General features: G+C 45.8%; 1 long non-coding RNA gene across 1 annotated transcript; it reads left to right on the top strand.

The window, feature by feature from the left end:
- Window positions 1-4150: 4150 nt before the first annotated feature.
- LOC125328452 lies at window positions 4151-8153 on the top strand. The gene is made up of 3 exons (XR_007204723.1): window positions 4151-5225; window positions 7315-7452; window positions 7923-8153. It is a non-coding gene; the product is annotated as an uncharacterized LOC125328452 (long non-coding RNA).
- Window positions 8154-9572: the final 1419 nt, after the last annotated feature.

The following is a 9572-nucleotide window of genomic DNA, read 5'->3' as shown; positions in this document are numbered from 1 at the left end:
GCAAGCTAGCATGGCTGAAGACTGACTAGGAAGAGGTTCCTGCTGCAGGACTGTGCCTGGCCCTCTCCCAGCCCTACACTTGTCTTTTCTGCAGTCCTTCACCTCTGTCTAAGAAGCAATGTGGGAGCCTCCTGAGGCACATCCTTCCTCCTGACCCCTCCTGGCTCAAGCAAGGCCATGTCCACTCCGAGCCCCTAAGTGCCAGGCATCACAGCACATTCCTCTACTTCTGCCACTTACTCATCTGCATCTGCTAGGAGAAGCCAGTGAAAGAGGCTTCTTGGTCTCATATCATGCCTTTTGCCATGGTGCAAGTGGAATGATGCTGAGATGCAGCAGTGGCTAGACAGGAGAGTGATGGAAGGGCAGAGAAGGTAATTTTCCAGTTCCATTTCTCCTGGGCACTTGGATAGTCTGGCCATGGTCATGGGCACTTGGGAATTTTCCTGTCTCCTGGAAGGTCAAGCTGTCCCCTTTCATTCTGCCATTAGAGATGCTGGGGACTCTGCATATCAAGGGATGGTTCTCAGTGGTGCCAGCAACTGCTGATCCTGTGATTAACTGATGGTCCTGGATGGAGGCTGGATAAAGTGTTCAGTGTGGGTGTTTTACAGCTGTTCTGTGCCTTCATAAGACAGGTGGCCCCAAAGCCTTGGTGCCGCAATAGCTTGACCCACATGAGTGCCTCCTGCAGAAGAGCCCCAGAGCAGGAAGGAACCATGTATGCACAGAAAAGGGCTTGAAGATCTGAGCTGCACTTTTACTCTCCCTTGAGCAGTATGTGTAAAAGTAACTTGTATTTGGCCCACAGAATTGTGGTGCTTGGAAGTGAGAGCAAAAAAGAGATTATTTGGCACTTGGAGACAGGAGTTCTCCAAGATCTTTACAAACACAACACAGCCCTTTCAAGTGGGAGAGACCCTTGCTTATCTCCTGCATGGGGGGAAGCACTGGCTGAACACAAAAATCACTGGCACTCCAAAAAGCAGGGTAGGCAAAGAAAGAAAAATAAACTGTTGTTTCAAATACAGGTTTCTACACAGAGTTGTATTCCATAGATGCAATATATAGATCTATGTGTGGGCAAGCTCTGAGATTCTGGTCCCAGGTTACATCTAGGAGTTTATTTAATATATTTTTTAAAATCTACTTCTCCCTTTGATATATGTATGTTCTGTGAGGATTTCTGTGCAGACATAGATGGAATAGCCTTGTATGTTTTTATATTCCCAAAATCTTTTGTCAGGCAATCATATTTATAAGGCTTTCCTGTTTCATCTTCCCCAACAGGCTGGAGCACTGGAAGTTTGTGCTGTGCATGCTTCATAGCCTCTCTCACTCCCCAAGCTCTTTTCAAGCTGAATGGCCAAGGTCACAAGGAAATGTTTGCCAGTGTGTCATCTCACACCCTCAGTAAATCATCCCAATATCATCTGGCTCAGAGCTCTTAGAAATCTGGACAACCTTGACAGAAGGTGTAATGGGCTGGGAAATCCAGCGGAAGAGTTTTGGGGAACATGAGACCACAAGATACGAGTCTTCCCTGATCTGCCACGAGACCTTAGGTCTCTGCCCAAGAGCGCAGCTAGAAAGCAGCCCCTTAAATGGATGCCACATCAGAGATATTGACTTACCAGTGGCCTGGGTACAATTACCCATGAAACTTCAACCTGGGATATGAGTATCACTGAGAGACAAACAATCCCATCTGCAGCCTGCCCCTTCGAGATGTCTTCTCTGTTTATAGAAAAGAAGGGGGTGGTGAGCGTCTGTTAAAATATATAACTTCCTGGCATCATCTTTGAGGAGTCATAGCTTTCAGTGGGACTCGTCAATCAAAACTGTCTAGGCACAGCGGTCAGTGCTCCTCAGCTTCTTCCTCACAGTGGCTGTGGCCAAGGAACAGGGATGCTAAAAATAGCTTTTCTGTCCCAAAATATCTTGACTTATTTGAGGTTATATATGCAAAGGGAGCACTGATATTACATATTGCTGGTGCCCTGCAACCAGCGCGTCCCTGGGGAAGCAGAGATCTCTGGAAACCTGCAGGGAGAGTAGAGGAGGGAAACCATGACCTCAGGGAACAAAGTAAATTTTGCAAAGCAGAAAGAGATGCTTGTGTAACCTCCCATAACTACAGGCTCTGAGGCAATTGCCAGAAGAATCACTAGGTTTGGCTTAAGCTAATGAAAAAAACAGGGAAGAAAGCTGTCCTTTCCAACCTGCACCCACATTCTCATTTACCTTGGGCAAAAATAAAACATGCCTAGATATGAATTCTGCATCAGAAGTAGTATTTTACACCAACTCGCAGAGGGTAAATGACTTCTTGTGGTATATAGCAGTGGGAATTCAGGCATGTAATGTAATAACAGGAAAGGATTTTTAGATTTGTCTCAGAAACCCTCCTAGCTCAGACATTATAAAAAACAATGCCAAGCTTTCATATCTCTATGGACACAAGACAAGAGTAAAACTTACTTTTAAAGAGTGAAATACATCTCCAGTTTGAGACAAGTTCTCTATTTTGAAAAATTGCTGCAAAAACCATGGGCAAACAGCACCTCACATCTGAACAGCACATTGCTGTTCCTCAGCTTTTTACTGGTGTAATTAAATGCCACAGAGCAACTGCTTAACCAAGTTCTTTGCTTAGTAAATGTTTCCTTAGTCATTTGCATGGGATGTGACAGGACCAGATCCAAACCTCGGTCAGGGCTTCCAAGCAAATTCACAAAGCAAATGGTACGGAAAAGTCTTCTAGTGCTGCCTCTTGGGGCGAAACAGCAACACAGCACAGCAAACCAGGATGGGACATGAAAAATACAGAATGCACTTAGAGCTGACAGCCATAGTGTAATATGACCCCAGTCACATTGGTATTTGATTAGCAAACACGACTGGGAAACAGCCCTGCTCTTAGGAGAAAGAAATCTTTCATATCCCCTACAATCAAGCCCTCAGCTTTGTTTTTTCTGGGAGATGGCATCTGAATGCTTCAGCAGAACAGGCTGTTCTACGAGAGCCCATTACCCTCCGTGTGTCCCTGTGCACAGGACTTCCCCGGGGGGGCCGGATGAAGGAGAAGCAGCTTGCAACAGTCCCAGAGGAGGTCTGTACCAGACGCTCGTGGCTTGTGATCCTCCCAAGTGCCCACTGTGTGCAGGGCTGAGATCATCACTGCAGAGAGGGAGAGCTTGTGAATTTGTGTGCTGTGCTTTTTAGTTCAATTATTGGGAGGTGACTGGCAGGTGAGGGGGACACAAAATTTGTATGTTGCTGCAGGGTCACTGGCTCAAGCCACAGCGTTGAGCTCTGTCTCTCTCTGTGGGGTCCAACAGAAGGACAACCAACAAGTCCTCTTCCCCTCCAGCTCCTCCTCCCAAGGCTACAGATGGTGGGTTCATCCTGCACACGAGCCCGGACACTTGCTAGCCTCTCCAAAGAGGAGCTCAGCATAGCCAACCATCATTTTAGGGGACAAAATTAGAGGCTCCAGCTTTCCTCTTTCCCCTTCTCACCCGCCTTCCCCCCCTGCTGCTGCACCACCATGTCTGTGATATTTTATTTCAGTCAGCTTTGGTTTGCTCCTGAAATCTGCCTCACTCCCTCTCTCCAGACATTTCATTTCCCTTGGAGACAGGTAAATAAGTAAATAACTGTAGTCAAAACCCTGTGTGAGTACCGAAGCCTGGAGTGCTAGGAAGCAACTAGTGTGTCTGATTTTCCAGTGAAAGTCCAGGTGCAATCTCGGCAGCATGGCTACTGTCTGCCTTTCAAGCAGATGTCTTCATCTAAAGCCCCCGCCACCACCCCACTCTCTTTGTGCATCCTCACAGGGAGGACGGGAGTGGGAGACAATATAAATTAATATCCATTGGAATGACAGCAGCTGGTGCCTTGCATAGCGGCGAACACGTGTCTTAGAAGTAGAGTGATTAGTCGTAAAACTGTAGAGCTGAATGTTTATGCTTGATCAATTACAGGAAAACAATAGATGGTGGTTTTTTCCAAGTGGGAGGAGTGAGGGGAGGGAGGCTTCATCCATGAGATTATTTTCTTCTTTTTTTTTTTTGTAATGATAGCTTCAAAGAATATGGGGCCTAGTTACCAAAGAGGCCGGCAAACAGCAGCTTCTGAGAAACCCACTGGTTGCAGGCAGCACTTTGCAGTCTAAACCTCACACAGATCTTGTTTTTCCAAACTTCTTAACATTTATGAGGAATGGATTCAGCTGCCCAAAGCAAGGAGTATGTGGGAATGAATTAGGCAAAGCTTTCTAGTGCACAAGCGTGCATGCTTTATGTGTAGAGGCCTTCAGCTGGAAGAAGTCATTTTTGTTTGTTTCTATACTTAGAACCTCTCCTACTGCACCAGTTAAGAAGTGCTCCTGTCAGAGCAGTGTCATGTTAGTGGCTGCAGTGTGGCATGGGAGTGTGCCTTCAGCTCCAGTTCCAATTCCTTAGCAGCACTAATTGCAAACACAGTCTGTGTCAGTCCGCACATCCGCAAAAAAAAAAAGAAATTGAGTTACGTTTTGCAATAATTCTAATGGAAATGCTAATAGGATGAACAGCAATATAAGGCCAGTGGATGACCCAGCAATTTCATCTGTGCTGGCAATGGACAACCATCTAAACCACGTTCGGGTAATTCTTCCTCTCATTAGCAGCACAATAACTCATACACACAAATCCATAGGCATTTGCTATAATTTTTTAACATGGCTGGAAATAGAAGTAAGCACATGCAGTATGCAAGCATTACAGCATGTGTTGGCTGTAAATCTGTCTGGAAGTGGCCTGATTCTGTTCCTGGTTAAAGCAGTGGGAATTTTGCCATTGACTTCAATGGAAGCAGGATGGGATTTTTTGGACTTATTTTAAAGTGGAGCTTTGTTTCTTTGGAACAAAGTTTTCAGATTCACAGCTACATTTCAGTACTTGGCTTGAACTCATGTTAATTCACCTTTCATGTGTTTAACAGATGGGGCTTCGTTGCTGCTCACCTTCTGTTTGGCATCAGCACTGTAACCAGTCTCCGCTGGGTGACAGCCACCTGTGGCTGTGCTGTGGGACTCAGCAGGGAGAAGGAGGGAGCTCACATGGACATCTCTGGGCACCTTTGGTTCAAATGTGTTAGAGCACTTGGAAGAAAAAGCCACTGCTTTCATGTTTTTCAGCAGGTGAAAAGTCAAACTGTTTCTTAGAGCACCTAGGATTGAGGTGAGTGGTGGTGAGGAGCACGGGGGGCCTTTGCTCTGCCTGGAATGGGTCAAGTATTCCTGTGTTGTGTCATGTAAAGTGGGGGTAATTGCAATCACTATGGCTTTCCTAAACTACCTGTAGCCCTTTGGGATAGCACTGTGTTTCAAGTACTAGGATATACATATATACCTTTAGCTTAAATGTGTAAGGAAGAGGCTTATAGATGGTATGTGACAATATGTTTCTCTGCTGCTGCCACAGCAACTTTTGAACCATTGGACAATTGCATCAGAAATACAAATCTCCTGCAAGATTTCTAAAAACAGCTGTCGAGATAGAGGTACCATGTTAGTGCCATCCTGTCAGGAAAAGCCTGAGCTCAACCTTTATTATGCATCCATGACTCCAAACACATGCAAAGCACCTCTAGGAAAGCAGCAGTCATTTGTCCCATTGCTCACAAAACTAATTGCTTCATTGATATTCATTTCTAGTGGCCACAGTATAAGTCCACCTCTTTTTTTCTCATCAAAGACTACACTTCAATGCTGCTCTTTTCTAGCAGCTTTCCCTGCTCCCACCTGGCTTCCTTGCTGAGCATCTTCAGCTCCCGCTTCCCAGCTCTGCCTCTGCCCTGCTTCCTACAAAGACCCTTGGGCTCCTCTGCCGATGTCTTCTCACTTTCAAGGAAGACACCTCTTCTCCTTCACACTTTGCTAGCAGTGTGATACCTAGGCCCCTTCTCTCATTACTCACCCAGGACATCCTCTCTCAGCTGTTGATGCTTTACAGCTCACCCCTTCACTCCCCATCTGAAATTCCCATCACAACAAAAAACTCAGGAATGAGACAATTAATATGTATTATTTCAATAGGAGCCTAAAAACAAAAAGCTTTTGCAACAACTTCCCAGTCAACCACAGAGACTATTGTAAGACAGAAAAACCTAAGAAACGGCAGCTGTAAAATATATTTAAAAGCCTTTATTCTTTCCTATCACAATGTGGCAAAAGAGACTAAATACAGCTTTCCATTTGTTTAACTAAAAGCTGCCATTCCTCAGTCTCTTTGATGATAATGATACCCACAGTTAAAATCAAACTGCAGCACACACATGGAAAACTTTGAGCTCTGTACCAACTTTGCACAATGTATTATTAATAGCAAGATTTGTGAACCCACATGTTCTCAGGTGCTGAGAGCAAGGAGAAGCCTGACTGTGCTGGGCTTATGGTTGATGGTGATAAATGCAGCACACTGAGGAGGAAAAAGAAAAACCTGCACCTGAGGATTGTTTGTATTACAGTAACCACTGAATCCACTGTGCTGTGCATGGGGAGAGACCAGTCAGGAGTGCAACATCAAGCAAAGAACTCAGATAAGGGGGGTGGGAGGGAAAAGGTATCAGCCATCCCATTTTGTTGACATGGAAAGGAAACAAAGTTTGGTGAGGGTCTGGTACTGCCCACAGGGTTACACTGGGGTGGGTCTTGGGTCACGTCTCTGGCTCAGAATGACCAACAGGCCCTACTGATCCTCCGAATCTGAAGCTTCATGGCCGCAAAGCCACCCCCAATTTCAGAGTGTCTGATAATAGCTATTCTAGTGCACCTTTTTACTTCAGCAGATTCTTGCTGCCAAGCTCTAGGTTTGAACTTCTGAGACGCACAGCCTTAGTTTGCAGAGGACCACGTGCTCCTAATGTCCTGCGAAGGCAGCTGAGCACAAGAGTGTTTTCACTGCCCTGCTGTAGAAGCTGCCCAGAAAATTAGCTGCTTCCTGACTGTTGTTCTGCAATCCCAGTTCCCTGGAGGACCATTTGGTGCAGTTATTTGAGGCATGGGCTTCATGGCCACCCTATTGACTGTGAAGCAGCCTTAGCACCGTTGATTTCCATAAGAATTTACACTAAAAAATCAATGGGGTCTGTGTGCAGGATCCTGAGGAGAGAGGGGTGACCCGTCCTGGGAAAAAAGATCTTCTCTGCAATGATAAGGAAGCAGCCCCATCCCCAGAACGAAAGGGTGATGACTCTGATTCCAAACATTCACAGAAAGGGAAGGGGAGCAGGGTAGGGCTCCTCCAAGGTTATGGATTTCTTTTCTAGGAAGTGCATAGATGTGAGGTCTGACTTGAGATGTGCGCTTATGTCAAAGGGAGGATTATGAAGACAATCTTCAGCCTGATACATCCAGCAGAGCTGTCTTCAGCAAGATCCTACTGCCACTAAGAACTTTTTAGGAAGGTAAACATGTATGTAAATTCAGTATCAAACATGCTTTGCAATGTTCTCAAAACACAGGAGTGTTTGGCCATGATGAAAACACAGCTCAGCCTGGCTTCCAGCTATCAGCTGGGATCCTCTAGATCTGTTCTGATCTGTCTTTTATTAGCAGATTATGCATGGCTTTTTCTGTTATGTGATGCTTTTTGAGGTCACTGACATATGCTAGATGATGTCAAGTGAAAAGCAATGATTCCCTTAGGAATCACTGACTTTGTGGGACATCCTCACCTAAGTGTTCTGTGTTAAAAACCATCTCCAAACAACAATTCAGCAGCATCAGAAGTTCCTACCTCTGATATTGCACAGGCATAGTCAAATGGCAATCTCTCCCTACACAGTTTACAACTTAACTAAATGCTAAAGTAATCCACAAGCTTGTCATCCATATTGTATCTGGCTCTTGGTTTTCATCTGCTTTGTCTCTTCAGATTGTAAACTGTTTGAGGCAAGAACTGTCTCTGAGTCTGTGTTTGGACAGAAGAGAGGTCCCGGTCCTTGCACAGCCAGGTACCATAATAAATATAAGGCACAATAATTTATTTTAAACTGAACATCAAAGAAAAGAAAAGATTAAAAGGGAAAGAAAACCTTTCACAGCTCGAGGCTTTCCCCCATGACAATGCTCCAGAAGAATGTGCTATCTGCTGGAGGGAGCTAACTGCTAACCTCAGTTGCTGGGAGGGCTGTGCAACGTACCAACACCACCACCACCACCACCACGGAAGTCACACTGGAATGTGCCTGGGATGGGGAGGGAGGGAGGGGGAAGGAGGGTGAGGTCAAAAGCTAAACCATGATAAGCAAAAGAGAAATCCCTTTAAAATACACACATGCATTTTCTTGCCAGAATGTATCAAGCCAAGAGCCAAAGCATGGTAATGGCATTTTGTTTATAGGAGAAGAGAAATAACTTTTGTCCTAAGAAATTTTTTTGCCAAGTTTCAGGCAAAGGGGGGTCTAAGTGACTTGCTGGTTTAAGAATTTGTGTATTTTTACGGAGGTGTTTTAGTAAGACTGGTGGCATGGCCCTTTCTAGCACTGAGCACACAGCCCTGTAAGTGCTTACTGCAGACCATGGCACACCATGGAAGCCAGCCCAGCGGAAGGCTACGGCAGCACTTCCAGTTAAAGACATCGTGCTAGCTTTGCAGGGCTCAGCCACTTGGGTCACTTCCAGCCATCAGTGAAGTTGATGGATGAACTCCCACCAGCTTCAGCAGGTTTTAAATGAGGCCCTTGGTTTGTGGCTCTAACTGGGTAGAGGTCCACAAATGTGTCCCTCTAACGCTGTCTGTGGAAAATTTGCTGTTGACCCAAACTGGAGTGTGGTCCAACTGGATCTTCTCCAGAATGAAGCTGACCATGTGCTGCTCTGTGGGTAGCAACCACAGTCAGTGGGCCATTTTGGGTGCTTTTAGCAGGTGAGCATGCAGAGCTTGGGTCACCTCACACAAGAGGTTTTTTGATTTTTCGAGAGTCTTAACTGCGCCCCCCAGTAACAGTGGGGTAAGAAACTCAAGCCGCAGTCAAAGCTCTCAATAGCAAAGCCCACAGAATTGCCAGGGTCTGTTGGAGGAACAGATGGCCTTTACAGCTCCATGGTCTCCTCTTTGCAAGTGAGGAGAAGCTGTGGGAAATCACCACCTTCCTAACAAGCTGGGGAACCAGTGGGTGTGTGGAGAAGGAGCATGTCAAAGCGGAGAGGAACCAAGCAGGTTATTTGTGGAGATGGGGTTTGGAGGGATGACTCCCTGCAGGCTTGGGGATTTGCTTAGCAACGGGACAGGCTTGCTGGCACACTAAAGCAATTCAGGATCTGTCCTTCCAGCCTGTGTGTCCCCCTCCCCTCCTCCATTTCCCCCTCTGGGTCCATTCACTGTGCCAAACAACAGCATGCAATCATCTTGTGGGGCTTATTTCTGCCTAATATACCTACCCAGTGAGGTTTCAGTGAACATTAAAGTGGTAGATGGAGCCTTTAATGAAGTTAACCTGCTGAAACCAGGAGAGCACTTGGTTGAAGTACACCTGAAAGCCCTGGATTACACAGCAGCTTTCCATTGCCTCCTTTCATACCA

Source organism: Corvus hawaiiensis, chromosome 7 (assembly GCF_020740725.1).
Source record: "Corvus hawaiiensis isolate bCorHaw1 chromosome 7, bCorHaw1.pri.cur, whole genome shotgun sequence".
NCBI lineage: Eukaryota > Metazoa > Chordata > Aves > Passeriformes > Corvidae > Corvus > Corvus hawaiiensis.
This window is presented reverse-complemented; position numbering and strand designations above follow the sequence as displayed.